The sequence below is a fragment of the Corvus brachyrhynchos genome, unplaced genomic scaffold, assembly GCF_000691975.1.
Source record: "Corvus brachyrhynchos isolate BGI_N302 unplaced genomic scaffold, ASM69197v1 scaffold22, whole genome shotgun sequence".
NCBI lineage: Eukaryota > Metazoa > Chordata > Aves > Passeriformes > Corvidae > Corvus > Corvus brachyrhynchos.
Window position 1 is genome coordinate 592266 of NW_008238355.1, and position 16271 is coordinate 608536.

General features: G+C 38.0%; 1 protein-coding gene across 3 annotated transcripts in view; it reads right to left on the minus strand.

Moving 5' to 3' along the window:
* The window catches only part of LINGO2 (leucine rich repeat and Ig domain containing 2), a 327338-nt gene that overhangs the window by 159039 nt on the left and 152028 nt on the right, over nucleotides 1-16271 (minus strand). The window contains exon 4 of one of the 3 annotated variants that reach the window (XR_001862341.1): nucleotides 6858-7010. The exons of the other annotated variants lie outside the window; for them this stretch is intronic. The gene's annotated coding sequence lies outside the window, so the exon portion shown is untranslated. Of the gene's footprint in view, nucleotides 1-6857; nucleotides 7011-16271 lie in introns of those variants that run through there. 3 annotated transcript variants of the gene reach the window in all.

Genomic DNA, 16271 nt, shown 5'->3' on the forward strand with positions numbered 1-16271 from the left:
GATAAAGTATCACGAACTAATCTCCATTCCCCATCTGGCTTCACCACTCAGAGAGGAAGTAAAAGGACTGGGAATAAAGGAGTGAAGTTGAGCCTGGGACGAAGCAGGGGTGGGTGAGGAATGGAGAGAGAGGGGCAGGGGTTTTAGCTTTGTCTTTGTTTATCACTATTCTACTCTATTTTAAATTTTCAATATAGAAAATCAGTCTTCTACAGGTTGAATCTGTTTTGCCCATGACAGTAACTGGTAAGTGATCTACCTGTGCTTGTATCAACCTATGAGTTTTTACATTTTATTCTTCTGTTCTGTCCTCTTGAGGAGACGGAGTCTGGGAATGCCTGGGTGGACATCAGTCATCCAGACCACATCAACTCACAGAATGCTGCAGATTAACTTTGAAGCAACTTCCACCTTTGGAGAAGCTCCAGAGGTGCTTCTCCCCACTATGTGAAGCAGAAGTGGAACGAAGAGAATCAGAGAGCAGATTACATTCCCAAATGCAAAAAGAAATCCAGCATGCTCACCTGATTTGCTAGAGGAAAAACTACCACAAGAAAGTAAGGGAAAGATTAATGTGCTAATTTCATGGAATTTGTTACAATGAATCATTACTTTGTCTTTCAACTGCAAGCATGGGTATTACCGTGATAGTGTTGCAACACAAAAAAGGTGATGGAGGAAGTTCAAAGTTCATGTCATTGCTTAACAAAATCTATCTTCTGTAAATATATACACATATATATATAGTCTGTAGACAGAATTTCTAACACTGTCATGCACGCCTTTGAATGTGCTTTTTTCCATACAGGAACAATACATAAATATGTCCACACAAATATATGAAATACAGATAACAGAAATGCACAATTTAGTTTCAGTTATGTTTTGAGCTAGCTCTACAGCAATAGAGGAGTATGTTATTCTCAAGATACTTTTTTGGTCTTTCATTCCTTGAACATACCTCATTAAAGATAGGAACCTGTAATGCTGAACTCTGTTGGTACTAAACATATGTTACTGTTCATAATGAATGGCTATTTGATGTGATGGCTAGCATTATCTTATTGTAGTCTATGCCTAATCAGCCCTTCCAATTTAACTGCAGCAACCCACAAAGTAAAGTAATTGTCAAGGATACAAACAGTGCCAGATCCTACACTGAAGTTTCTGGAAACATCACCTGAATATTATTTGAATGTCTGGAACATAAATAGTTGAAAAAATATTGTTGTTCAATGTACTTCATATATAATACCTTACGCATTAATGTCTTACAGCGTCTTACAGCCTTGATCTTGACTTCCACAATTAAGAGACGTTTAATAATGTTAATGACACACATATTTCCCTGACTTAATAGGTTTCAACCAAAAATTTTGCATTGCAATATTAATAATTGAGTTGTTATTATTATTAATATAATAATAATAGTAATAATAATAATAATTATTATTATTATTTCAGCTTTTTTCAGGAAGTTATTTTCACTCACAAAACTTTGGAACACTGAATTTTCTATGAGATACATGGAATTTCACTTGTCATGATACAGAGATTGCAAAGGACATTTTAAAGGTGATTTTATTTTATGACCATATATTAGAAAATTTCCATTCTACATCCTGACATTTTTAGGAAGAAAAAATGGAGTATTATTCAATAGACTTGGACAGCTCATCTGAAGCTGCTAAATTGCATCATTTCCAATGTTCATTTAGAGAGTTCTTAAAATACATACTATTTATTTGACAGACCATGAGATATTGTGCTTATCTTCTTTAGGAGGTTTATATCTGAATGTATGCTGGCTGCTAAGTGTATTTGCTTTGACAATCTATATTAAACTGTCCCCAACTAGAATAGCACCATCAAGCTGCATCACACTGAGGCAGTTGTTTGTTCATTCCCATCTCATCACAGGATGATGCTCTTGTAGTCTCAGATGTGTGCAAATAAATGTTTTCTTTACAGTGCCACAACAGATCAGCTGATAAAAGCAGAAAAGAAAAATCTCATAAAACTTGAACTATAATAGTGGAATTGTAAAGAAAGAAAGTTCAAAGTGCCATTTGAATTTGACAAAATCCTCAGACAATCAAAATACAACCTGAACCATCGCTATATGCAGAAACACCTGTGAAAAAGAGTGGACCTTTTTTAAATGTGCCTATGGTAGCATAAAAATCTAACACAACAGGATAATCTAAGAAAAAGGAGGAATAAGAAGAGACCTTTATGTAAATTTTTATATACCCACACTTTGCATAGCAAAGGGTTGGGGACTGGAAGGAATGACTCAAATAACTTGGCATTTCCCTTGACACAGTGATCCATCTTTTTGTTTCTTTTATTTTTTCCCTTTTTTCCAATTTATCTATTTCTGTGAAATGATGAACATTTAAAGGGGTTCACAGATTTTAAAAATACTTGAAAAATATTAAAAGAATGTTAAGATTCAGGCCTTGATTGTTAACCCAATCTAGATTGGATATTTTCTGCTTTTCAGCTGGCCCTTGACTTGTGACAGGGAACACTTTATTCAAGAAGTCACAGTGTTATGTGAGTTTAGCTTCTCTTGTCAGCAACAGGGTACTTGTGTTGACACACTCAAGATGTCTCTAAGCCTTTCTCCATACTTGTCTCATCTTTGTCTCATCTTTTTGTGAGATACTCTGTAATGAAACAATTTTTGTAACTCTCCCTAGGAGCTCATTTTTCTTTATTAGGGAGCATGGTGGCATTTGGTACATTTGATTTCCTTTGTTGGCCTGCTGAAATTGCTAGACAATTGAAATTTATTGATTGATGAGGTGATAAAATGATGAATAGAAGGATAAAACCTGAGATGTAGAAGCTGAGTTAGAGAAATAAAGTTCAGAAGAAGTGACTTTGTTTTTAATTGAAACATAAATTTTAGAAACAGGATTATGAGATTTCATTTCTACAAATGCTTGTGGGGGTGAGTTTTAAGAGGCAAAAGCTTTCTATATTGACCCATTCTGGGCTGAGAGCACCCATTGTGTGAAGCTGTATTTAAGCAATCTAAGGGCAGTAAAGACCCAGTGGGGAGGACCCCCCATAGTGCAAAGCAGAGAAACAGACAGTTCCAATATGCACCACTGCCAACACAATTTGCTTACATCATAAGATATCAGATGTAGAAAAATCTGGTAAAGGACTAAAATGGCAAGGACGAGTAGAAAAGAAAAGAAAAAAGAGGAAGAAATCATCCTTGATTTTCCAGTGAGACAATATACTTATTAAAGGATCAGTATCTTGTAAGTCACATTCCCACAATGTTTACACAGGAAAAGCAACACTTTCTTTTTCTCAGAGGTCTACTGAATACTCTAAAAAAAAACTCTTTCCGCATTTTAACTATGCAAACAGATTTTCCCTATAGGAATTTAAAAAATTATTATAATTCTAGTAAAATTAATCACCTGATTTCAAACGGGAAGAGAAGAAGATTTATAGAAACTTGTTTTCATTCAGGAAGTGTTTTGCTTTATAGCACCAAAAATCCAAAGATATGACTAACAATAAAAAGACAAAATAAAAAATGCAAAGGATTAAAGATTAATTTTTTTTGCATTCTAATTCTTAAGAAACAATCTTTTAAGTACCTTTCTCTACCACTACGCATCACAGAATACCTTAGAAAGGAACATTTTCTTTTCAAGTATTTCCATGTCTTAGGAGCCTTTTATTCCAGTAAGACAACATTCTCTAAATTAAATTAAGGAAATCACATGTAACTTAAGAGAATCATTAAAAATGCCTGGTTTCAAAAAAAGGAAAAATCAGATGAAGAAAAATCGAAGAGAAGCAAACTTGTAGTAACAGGTTTGAGTCTGTCAAGCTCAAAATATCCTCAGTAAATCACAGGAGCAGTCAAAAACTTGATCAACTCATCCCTGAACTCCCAGATATGCTCACTTCTTGCTTCATTTTGTAAGCTGACTACTGTAAACAGCCTTAGATTAACTTGGGAGCTATCAGTCTATTGCACATCCATAATAGCCCTGAAGGAAAGATGTGGTATTATTATCAGTCACTGAAAGCCTCCAGATCTAAAACACACAATCGTCCCCAGGTCTTTTCAGAAAGCACGGTATAGTTAGCTAGTTTACATAGCATATTCAGCTTTTGTTGTGAACGGCAAATGAAAAGCTTTCATGATATGAACTCACCAAATTTTGGAACGTTTTCATTTTTTGTTAATACTCATGGAAATATTCTGAGCTTGCCATATGTATTTGTATTATATTTAAATTTCTGATATGCAGAAACTTTAAAAGGTAAACACTATTTGTTGAAAACAGAACAAGATAGACTGGGATAAACTTGTTGGAATCATTTTATAACCATGTCATAAGAGGCTAAAAACAGCACTGAAATATCCTGACAGACTTCTCATACACTTGCAATACCACCATTAAATCAAAGTAAAAAACAAAACAAAACAGAAAACAAGGTTTGCCTGCAAGAAGTCCCACAGTAAACCACTAAAAATAGTGCCTTATTTTTACTGTGCGAGGAATTGCTCTAAGTTTCCATGCACTGAAGAGAGTCTCTTACATAAATATTTGAGCTATTCTTTAGATGACGAGGATTGCCCTTGTTCTTCCTCTAGTCCCTAAAAGAGCACTGGGCCTTGATAGGATATCAAGTGCCACCATGCAAAATTTGAGGGGAAAATAGGAAGATCTTGATTTGGCAATTAATTTTCCCACTGCTTCTTGGAGATTTTTTCTAAGTTCATTGGCTAGCAATGCAATCTAAGACATTTGAGAAAGGATTTCTCCCCCCAGTTGTTTGTAGAGCTCCTAATTTTTTGGCCCATTTTTTCAGCCAGCAGAGTATCATGGAAAACTGGAAACAGTTTATCCTTTGATGAAAATGGTGAAAGGTTTGAACCCTTATTGAGATAACAAATGTAACAAGAGTTAAATATACTTAGTTTTTACAGTACAGACCACAAAAGACTACTACAAATAAGAGAGAGCAGAGAGAAAAAGTAGTATTTTCTGAAAGGCAAAATAAGAATGTCATGTGCCTTTTGTTTCTTGTGTTCCACATACTACACAATTCCAAAGCTTTGAACTATGATTGATAGTGTTATCAGTGTTGACTTCTATTTAACAGCTAACCTTTCAATTAAATACTACAAACAATTTCTTTTAAAAACGGATAAAAATCTGAGTCTTAAGGAGATAAATATTAGTGAAGCATAAAGAATCCTGATGCAACAGTGACTCCAACTTCCCATTAATATCATCAGAATAAAGCTACCATGAGAAATACAAACATATGAGAAGACTATTTTAAAAGGCTGCAGATTTCTATAAGAAAATAATGTGAAACTAGAAACACTATCCAATATGTAATGTTATTTTAAACAGTTTTCTTTTTTCTCACTACATATCAGCATGAAAATTCCCCAGTTGTGATGGGGATGATGAGTTGCAACACTGTGTTTACGAAATTGTTAGTCATCTTATTTCAGTCACTTGTTCACATTTTTTCCCCTTTATTTTTTTTAGTTTTTTTAGTTCAATGTCAAAAAATGCAGTCTGTTAAAAATCTACTAATTAAATTCCTAGTTTAGACTTCAAAGAATAATTCTGTTGCAGCAGTAAGTGGTCAATAACATTTACTTTTCCCAACTGTTACAAAAATAATTCTGTCGCAAATACCTTTTCCTGAAAACAGGCAGAGTACAATGGTAGTGCAGCTATGAAATACATACAGATATCGCTGACCTGCATCTATCTGAGTGTACTCCAAACCTAGAACTCTAAAGAAATTAATTTGAAGACAGTTTTTCTGTACTTCTGTTTGGGCTGTCTTTTACCCATGAGGTCATGTCTGGAGGTTGTACAGTTCAGATCACAAGGTACGGTGCCACCTGAACACACTGCTGTAATATTTCCTGAGCCTAACTGTGTATTTGTATGGTACAACTCACATTAGCATAAGCTTGGAATTTGTTCACCAGTATCTACTGCTGCCCTAGACGCACTTCAGGACAGTTTTGAATAGCTGTGGAAAATAAAATATTACTCCTTATTCTTTACAAGTTAAAAATGATCCGTAAGTTGGTAGAGTCTCAGCTTAGCACATCATGTTGATTCATAAGCTTAGTTTTTACCAGAGTGCCATGTTCCTGCATAGCTTTTAAGACTTTGACTTTAAAAGATAAAAGCTACAGCAACACACAGAAAAAAAGAAACAAAACTGTTCATGCTTTTCTCCCTCTCTTGTGAAACATCCATCAAAATCAGACAAGGCCGACAGACTTTTGGTAATGTTTTAATGCATCCCTACCACATTGCTTTATGATAGGTCAATTGGTTTCTACAGATTGTTCTAAAGAATGAGATGGATTGTTTAAACAGGAGTCTTAGAGATGAAAGAGAATTCTCAGTATCTAATAATAAAATAAACATTGCGGTAAAACAAAGAGGCAATCAGCCCTATAAGTCACGCACCTAACAACCTTAAAATATAACTTGTATAGATTCCACTAATCTCTGTTAACTTAATTATTTACATTTTTTTTCATTCTTCTCGGAGTGGTTATATGCTGTTGGGTGTAGAGATTCTTCCTGCTATCACAATGCAAGGAAATAACTCAGCCTCCTTTTGTCAAAAACGTGCTTTCTGTAAAGAAAAACAATTTACTGCACAAAATAAAGAGCTGCTCAGAACCAACATTGTAATGGCCATTTTCATTTGTGATTGTGAAACAGAGAGATTTTTTTGGTGGAGGGAGTAGTGAGATAGGACTTGCAATTGAAAAAAGCCTGAAAACTGTCAATAAAGAACCCCCTATTTCAGTAGACTTACCTGTTTCATGCTTTTAAAAGTCCAACACTTCCTCTTTACCCCACAAATCTTTTAGCCACTGGGTGAAGTCAAAATACAGCATTTGATCATAATAATCCCAATCTCTCATGGACAACAGCATCTCTCATGACACCACACTCAGAATGCTTAAAATGGACCTGGAAAACACAGATATTCTTACATTCTTATTGAGATATACTCAGCCATGTCTTAGGATAAGGAAACATGAGCACTTAATCAATGACTATGTTATAAAGGAGTATAAAGCCATAAATATCACTTGGTAAACAAGACGGGGACTGAGAAGCTCATGTTCCAGACAATGTGCTTTAGCTGAGTATATGCAGTTCGATTGCAATTATTGACCCATTAAAACTGTCAGGAATAATAAATAGTATTTATCTGCTTTAAAAAATTGCAGATTTTCAGACATAGACTTGTAAGTCTTTTCTCATTTGAATTTCAAAATTAATAACTTCTTTTGAACCAAACAGAATCTTATCTGAGAAAGGTCATGGAAAGGTTTCAGTACAATTATAGCTAGTTGTTCCATGAGAGCTTGCTGAGTACCATTTTGCTCAGTATCTTTAAAAGGAAAATGTAGCATGCAACTGGATGATGCAATGCAAACTCATACCAATAAGCACGCTCCTATCTTTACTAAGTAAAACAAGCAAAGAATTCAGGTGGCATATTGACAGATGGTTATAATGTTTATCTAGAACTCTGCTTCTGTATGGTTGTAATATTTCTTGAAAAAATTTTTTACCATTTACAAGCACCTTTCAGTAATTCACAGAATCGCAGAATCACTTCTGCTAAAGGAACCCATGAGCAGTGCCCCCTAGAAAATCACTTTTGAAGTCAGTGGGTCACTTTTTAAGCACCACCTCCTAAGGGCACAGTAAAAGACAATTCCAAAATGTCAGAAATCAAGTAAGCAGGACAAAAGGCCAGCCTGGGATCTTCTTTTGGAGATAAGGCAAAAAAAGGAAGGTGTATGTGGGAGCAAGGTCAAGTGATGTGGGAGGAATACAGAGGTGCTGCTCGCCATTGTAGGGAGAAAATTCATTCAAACATAGTTATAGAGCTGACTGATTTCATCACAAAGCCTCTCTTGATTTTTTGAATGGTCTTGGGTATCTAGAGAGGTCCTAGCTGACAGGAAGCTGAGGAATGTTGTTCTAATTTTTAAAAAGGCAGAGAAGAATGAGCTTGTAAAATACAGGCCTGTCAATCTCACTTCACTGCCTGGTAAGGCTATGGAGAAGATTATTCTGGGAGATATTGAAAAACACCTGAATGACGCCTGAATGACAACACAGTAGCCAGCATTGCTTCTTGAGTAGAAAGCCCTGCTTATCAAACCCTTTTTTCTTTTTATGACAAGGTAACCCAACTAGTTGATCAAGGGAAGCCAGTTGATGTAATCTTTTTGGATTTCAGTAAAGCTTTTGATACTGTCTCTCACAGAAACCTTCTGGACAAAATGTCCAGTGTTCAGCTGGATAAACACATCATGTGAGCAACTTGCTCACAGGTCATGCACAAAGGATTGCAGTGAATGGGGTAACATCACACTGAGGAACTGTCACTGATGGGCTCCCTCCTCAACCCTGTGCTCTTCAACATGTTCATTAACTGCGTGGACATAGGACTGGAACGGATACTAAGTAAGTTTGCAGATGATACAAAATTGGGAGAGGCTGCGGACTCTCTCCAAGGCAGGGAAACCCCACAGAGGGACCTGGACAAATGAGAAGGCTGGACGATCGCCAGCCATATGAAGTTCAACAACAGCAAGCGCCACATTCTGCATGTGGGACAGGGCAATCATGGATGTATGTACACACTGGGGAATAAGATGCTGGAAAGCAGTGCCACAGAAAGGGACCTGGGGGTCCTGGTCAGTGGCAAGTTGAACGTGAGGCAGCAGTGCCCTGGCAGCCAAGAGGGCCACCCATGTCCTGGGGTGGATCAGGCACAGCATCACCAGCTGGGCAAGGGAGGGGATTGTCCTGCTCTGCTCTGCACTGGGGTGGCCTCACCTCGAGTTCTGGGGGCAGTTTTGGGTGCCACAACACAGAAAAGACACTGAGCTGTTAGAGAGTGTCCAAGGGAGGGCACGAGGATAGTGAAGGACCTTGTGGGGAAGCCGTGTGAGGAGTGGCTGAGGTCACTTGGTCAGTTCAGCCTGGAGAAGAGGGGACTGAGGGAAGACCTCACTGCAGTTACAACTTCCTTGTGAGAGGAAGAAGAGGGGCAGGCACTGATCTCTTCTCTGTGGTGACAGCGACAGGACTTGAGGGAATGGCCTGAAGTTGTGTCAGGGAGGTTTAGGTTGGATGTCAGGAAAAGGTTCTTCACTCAGAGGGTGGTTGGGCACTGGAACAGGCTCCCCAGGGAACTGATCACACCACCATGTCTGACAGAGTTCAAGAAGTGTTTGGACAATGCTCTCAGGCACATGGTGTAATTCTTGGAGATGGTGCTGTGCAGGGCCAGGAGTTGGCCTTTGATGATCTTTGTGGGTCTCTTCTGTGATTCTTTGATTTATGTTGGAAAAGACGTCTAAAATCATTGAGTCCAACCTTTGACTGATCTAGACCATACCACTAAGTTCCTTGTCCAGTCGTTTCTTGAATATCTGCAGGGATAGTGGCTCCACCACTGCCCTGGGCAGTCAGTTCCAATGCTTACCAACCCTTTCCATGATGTCCAAAATGAACCTTACCTCGTTCAGTATGGACAGGCTATGTCCTCTTGTCCTGTTACTGGTTTCCTGGGATAAGAGGCCAAGCCCTATCTTTCCATGAATCTCCTTTCATGTACTTGAAGAGAATTGTAAGGTCTCCCCTGAGCTTTCATTTCTCTAGGGTAAACAACTCCTACTCCCTCAGTCACTCCTAACATGACTTACAGTTCAAGTGGATACTTCTGTTACATTCTAGATGTTTTTTTTCAGAATTTAAACTACAGTGCACCTACCTCTTTCACTAAAAGGATGAATAATGTAGATGAGATGAGTTTACTTAATAAAGCTATTTTACCTTTTTTTCTCTGTCACTGAAATGCTTAGACCAATGCACAGATATCACAGAGAATACCAAAAGGCACCCAGATAATGGTCAGTTCATCCAGTAGATACACTAATTTGTGCTTTCCTTAAAAGACCCAATTTGTTGTTTCAGTCCCTGTTGAAATGTAAAGAGCACTACTCCTAAACATCTCAAAAATTCTGTATGTTCCCATTCCACAAATGTTGCATATGGTTTTAACAGAGAGCAGGAAAATACATGCACAGAGGTGAGTGTTAGATCCATACATATGTATGTAAGGTAAAAAGAAAATATTCTATCCCCATTAAGAAATATCTGAAAGAAAATGACAGTAAATTTAGTTTTACAAGGTATTTCAGAAGTTGACATATAGTATGGCTTCCCAACAAATCAAAGTTTTTAGCCTACAACAACTGAACTGAGTGGATCAAAGGAGAAACTGTTCAGCCTTCATCAGTCATTAGCAGATGTTCTAAAAGTTGCACAACCAGAAAATATTTCTGAAAGACGGACAAGATTGCACTTAGCCCAGTTTGGAAGTGAGAGTTCAGTGCATCTGAAGCATGCTGAAACACCATGAAAAACAAAGTTTCCAAGCGTTAAAAATTTATCATTCATGACTTCAAATGGAAGAGCAACTATATCTATTGTTTTAGGAATCTGCTGGACTAAATGACCAGGAATTACGGCATTATCTTTCATCATACACAGGTGAGATGAATGCAGGAAAAGTTAAAGATTGATGGAACATACTTTGAAAGTCAACTGAATATATTGCATTGAGATGCTGATGGATTTTTTTTGATCTAATACAGTCACTAATCAGTCACTGATTGATGTGTGGGTCTCCATGCTTAAACACAGAACTGAATTTTACTGAAATTGAGGAAGGAACACACTAATATGTATCAGAATAAATCTATTATGGAAATCAAAATATATAGGAAAGGATGCTTTTACTTTATTTGGGATTTCCACTGTGACACCTCTGATGGAGCAGCAAGAGAGTTTTCTCCAGAAGCATAATATCATAGACACATAAAGGTGTATAAACAAAGATTAAAGCTTTTAGGAGTATCTTCCAGAAATGCACTGGAAAATTTCATTAAATTGTTGTTATAAAATTCTCAGAATATGTCAGACTGTGTATGGTCAAAGTTAAATACTCCAAATATTTATCTAAAATTATGTGATACTTTTGCATCTTACAGTGAAAGAAATTAACTAAGATTTCAGATTTGGAGGCATCAGGATTGTATTACCAACTTTGATCTTTAATGTAAGTGACAAAGACAGAAGACAATATAATCGAGGGGTAAATCTGCTGGATAAAGGTTGAGATCTCCAGAAATTAGTATTTGATAATAGCATAGACAGAGAGCACTCCTGAGTCAGAAAAAGGGAAACTGGGCTAAAATGGTCAAGTCGAGAACTGATGCCTGACCTTGACCACTTCTCTAAAGTGATAGACAGCATAGAGAACAGAAATTCTCAGTTCCCTTGAAGTTGAAAATAAAGCTTAAAACTAACAATCAAATTAGATGAAAGAACATAAAAGTAGACCTACAGGATGCTAAATTCAGCTGGAATCAGTGGATAAACAGATAATGAGGGACCTAAGATGTTTTTGGGGCAAAGTTATGTAACAAGAAGCAACAGTGCATCCCCTAAGAAAAGTTCAAGGCAGGGCCACTTACAGTTTTGGGTGCCTCAGTGAATACAACCACCAGAAACTCTTTTAGATGACCTGCTAAGACCGCAGAAGGAATTTCAGTAAGGGGTTGAGGCATGTAAACCAGTGCTAGGAAAAGTGATGTTCATCTATTAGCTAGGAAGTATGTCATAATGAATGTGTATGATCCAAGTGGAGTAAATACCCTCTTGTAAAGTTTCATGACACACATTTGATAGAGGAAAATCCTCCAAATGTGTCCAGCACTGTAATAAAGAATTCCTCCTTTCTAATACTTCAAATTTTGTTAGAAAGCATATTCTCTGGCCGATTTTGGTGTCAGAAGAAAAAGAAAACTGCTTAAAATTAGAACAGTCAAGAGCAGAAAAAGTAGACAGGAATGGTACCTAACACAGTGAGGGTAGGTACCCTGTCTCTAAATACCAATAGATGGAGCAAAAGGCAAAATTCCCACTAATATGATAACTCAAATCCACACATTTGTGCTAACAAATGGAGATCACCTGTTAGTTCAGGATACCACAGAGGAAGATTCCTCCTTCAAGAATGCTCCAAAGCCACCTTTCACTGGAGTGGAGGGTGAAACACAGACAAAGACAAAGAATATGGAGTAGACTGTGTACAAGCAAACACTAGGTGAGAGGCATCAACAAATTTTAAGGATGAAGAGTTGAATATGTGGCAACAGGTGGCTTTGCGCAATCTCCTATAAAAATATAGCACTGAAGACAGAGCACGAAAAAAGTGGGAGAAAAGATATGTTTGATCCTGTTTTTTGCTGGTTTTGGCTATGATGGGGTTAGTTTTCTCCCTAGTAACTAGTATGGGACTTTGTTTGCATTTGTTCTGGAAACAGTATTTCTAACACAGGGATAGTTTTGCTACTGCTGAGCAATGCTATGACAGACACAAGGCCTTTGTTGCTCCTCACCTATGCCACTGGTGAGGAGGTTGAGTAGTGCACAGGAAGTTGGCAGGTGACACAGCTGAGAAAGCTGACCCCAACTGACCCAAGGGATATTCCATACCACATGCAGGCTCAGCATATAAAGCTGGAGGGAAAAAAGTAAGAGGAGATGTTTGGAGTGATGGTATTTGTCTGCTCAATTCTACGTTAGGCATGATGGAGCCCTGCTTTCCTGGAAATGGCTGAACAGCTGCCTGTGGATGGGAAGTAGTAAAGGATTTCCTTGTTTTGCTTTCCTTTACCTATTGAACTGTCTTTTTCTTAACCCACAAAAGTTTATTCACTTTTACCCTTCAGGAGGGAGTGAACAAGTGGCTGTCTGGGGCTTAGTTGCCAGCCAGGGTTACACCATGATATCTGACAATTCTGTTTCATAAGTCAGACCCACCATAAAAATCAATGGAGCACAAGGATACCTACACAAAATCCAACAAGAATAAATGAGGAGGTGAGGTCTGTAGAGAAGTCCCAAGAAAGAAATATTGAGCAACAAAGAGAAACAATGTGATGAGAATTCAAATGGATTTATATTAATTAATTAAGAATCAACACAAAGTGGAGAAGAGGGGAAACAAAAGAGCAAACCATCTGTGATTGCACTTGTGCATATACTTTCTGGTAATTCTAGAAAAACCAACTCACCTAGCATAGGATTCAAATTTTGTGCTCATCCCAGGTGCTGAAAATAGGTTATACCTTGATTACTCACAAAGTTATAATTTTTCAGAAAATGAAAGGCTCAATGCTGATAATAGCCACTGCCTGTCAGTAATTTTTGACTCAGAATCCATGGTAGAGCTTTAGATCTGGAGAGCTCATAAATGAAATTTAGATCACTTTCAACAGTAAAAGCAAATAATTTATTATTTAGGAATTACTTTTCTTGTCCTCTTCTGAAGAGTTCTTTTACCAGACCCACTTGTATTCAATGTCACTTTTTTCCTTACATTTTTTTGGGAAAAGGTGATTGATTTTCAAGGATGACCTCCTCCAGACTTAGGGGTGGTCCACCACTGCATACAGAAGTTAAGAAGAGTCCACCTTCAGTAATCTGAGGATGATAAAAAGCAGGAAGGAGTGATTGATACATCAGATGGATCTACTGCCATTTAGAGGGCATCAACAGGCTGGAATAATGCGTCAACAGGAACTTCATGAAACTCAGTAAAGGGACATACAAACCCCTGTATCTGGGGAGGAATGACTCGGCCAGCACAAGTGCATGGTGCAGGTTGACTGGCTGGAAACCAGATCTGCAGAGAAGAACCTGGAGTTCCTGGGAGACAAGCTGACCATATTCCAGCATGTTGCAGCAAAGAGGGTCTGCATTAGGAGACAGTGCAGGTCGAGGCATCTGGTCCTTCCCCTCTGCTCAGACCCTGAGGGACATACTGAGAGGGCTGTGCACAGCTCTGCCCTCTCCAAAACAAGTGACATGAACACACTAAAGCAGCTTCAGCACAGGGCCACAAAGATAATGGGCTGGAGCTTGTCTTATGTGTGGAGTGACTGACAGTGGCTGGGACTCTCCACCATGAAGAAAAAAGCCTTGGGAGAATTTTATCAATGTGTATAAATACATATCAGGAGCAATTGAACAAGATGAAGTTAAACTCTTTGCAGTAGTGCCAAGTGGCAAGACAAGAGACAACCGCAAACTGAAATAAATGAAATCCTGTCTGAACCTAAGAAAATAATTTTTAGTGTGATGTTGTTTGAACACTGGAGTAGGTTCACCAGGAGATTTGGAGTTTTCATCCTTGGAGATATTCAAAATCTGACTGTACACAGTCCTAAGTTACCTCCTCTAGCTGATTCTTCTTTGAGCAAGGGCACTGAACTTGACTATCTCCAGAGATGTTTGCCACACTCATCCATTCTGTGATTCCATGAAGTCCTATAGAATGCTTCAAAGAATGCAAAAATATTCAGCTTCTGTTTACTTCACAATACTTTGAGATGTATCAGTGTAAACTCTGTTATAATAGCATATTGTTTTACAACAATAAAAAGAGAGAAAGTTTATTTTGTCTTTACTCTGCTAAGACAGTGGGTTTAGTGCAAGAATGCTAGCTGTGACTTTTGAAGTAATACACATTCATCAAAACTGGCACTTAAATAAAGAATCTGCACAAGAAGGACATGTCACTATATCTAACCCCCCAGAACCCTATTTAAGTAGACAGCTTTAATATTTAACATCAATTTCATTCTCTACTTGTTCATTTTTACCATTACTGCAGTACAATTTTTGAAAGTGAACTGAGGTAACACTGGAGAGAAAGCAAGGCTAAAGTCTGGAATACTTTTAAAAGCATAATGCCACAGAACAAACACCTAAGTGTGCTCCTTCTGTGCTAGCAGAATCACACAAGCAAGGCATGAAAAATAAGCCTACACATTCTGTTGCTTTTCCACGACTGAAAACAAAATAAACAAAGTGGCTACATTTTGCACTTTCTTCGTTCAGGGATGTTTTATTGAAGCAGAATCCAATTTCCATATATGAGAGGCTTTATGATATCACTAGTGACAATACTCTGCCATTTCTTTACACCTTGGGAGCTTACAGTCTGTGATGGCCTGAAATTCCACTCAGGTTTGAGAATTACACTGCTAATTGCAGTATTAGCATTTTGCTAGTCTTGCTTAGCAGTTTCATGACTATGCCTAGGTCTCAAAGAAGAAAGAAATGAAAGATGTGGAGACCTTCTCTTTGGCTCATTCTGTGTAAACTCTGGGGATATATTCATCTCTCACTCTATTTTTTATCATTTTTTTTAGTAGTCCTAATGGAAAAAGAGGGCACCATAACAGGAGTTTCATACTGTATCGTACCGTATAAATGGTATGGACCATTAACTGACCCAAGGGTTTAACATTTAAATCAAGAGTTCAGACAAAGGGTGGGGAAAAAGAGCTGGCTGAGAGAAAAGAACACAGATCCAATATAATATAATTTCTGCTGACTTGTTTTAAATGTCGGTTCTGAATTTTCAGACCTTTCAGTGGGTTTGTGACAGAGTGATTGCAGAGGTAGCAGAGCGGCAAAACAAAGAAGAAAGTTGAAAGGTGCTTGGGACAAAGAGTGGGAACTTTCAGAAGAGAAAGTATTGTGATGGTGCCATCACTATCTCTTTTTATAGGTTTGGGGGTCTTTTTGGAGCTACAGTGTAGGGTGAAACAAAAGTTAATGTTGTAAATAAGACCTCAACCATAATTCAGCAACAGACTGGATCTCAGCAAACGGATCAGTTTGTTTTCAAGGATTCAAAGGATATTAAAAATCTTCACTATTCTCTAACTCTACTGCAATCTGCCTAAAGAAGAAGAAAAATGTGAGAAGGAAGGAAGGAAGGAAGGCAGGAATGTGGGAAGGCAGGAAGGAAGGAAGGGTGGAAGGGCACCAAACCACTGTTGCGTGCAACTAAACATCACATAGCCTCATTTTCAATTCTTAGCTAATTTTTGAGAGTGTAATTTCTTTTTTCCTTTTCCCTTTCCTTTTCCCTTTCCTTTTCCCTTTCCTTTTCCCTTTCCCGTTCCCTTTCCCGTTCCCGTTCCCTTTCCCTTTCCCTTTCCCTTTCCCTTTCCCTTTCCCTTTCCCTTTCCCTTTCCCTTTCCCTTTCCCTTTCCCTTTCCCTTTCCCTTTCCCTTTCCCTTTCCCTTTCCCTTTCCCTTTCCCTTTCCCTTTCCCTTT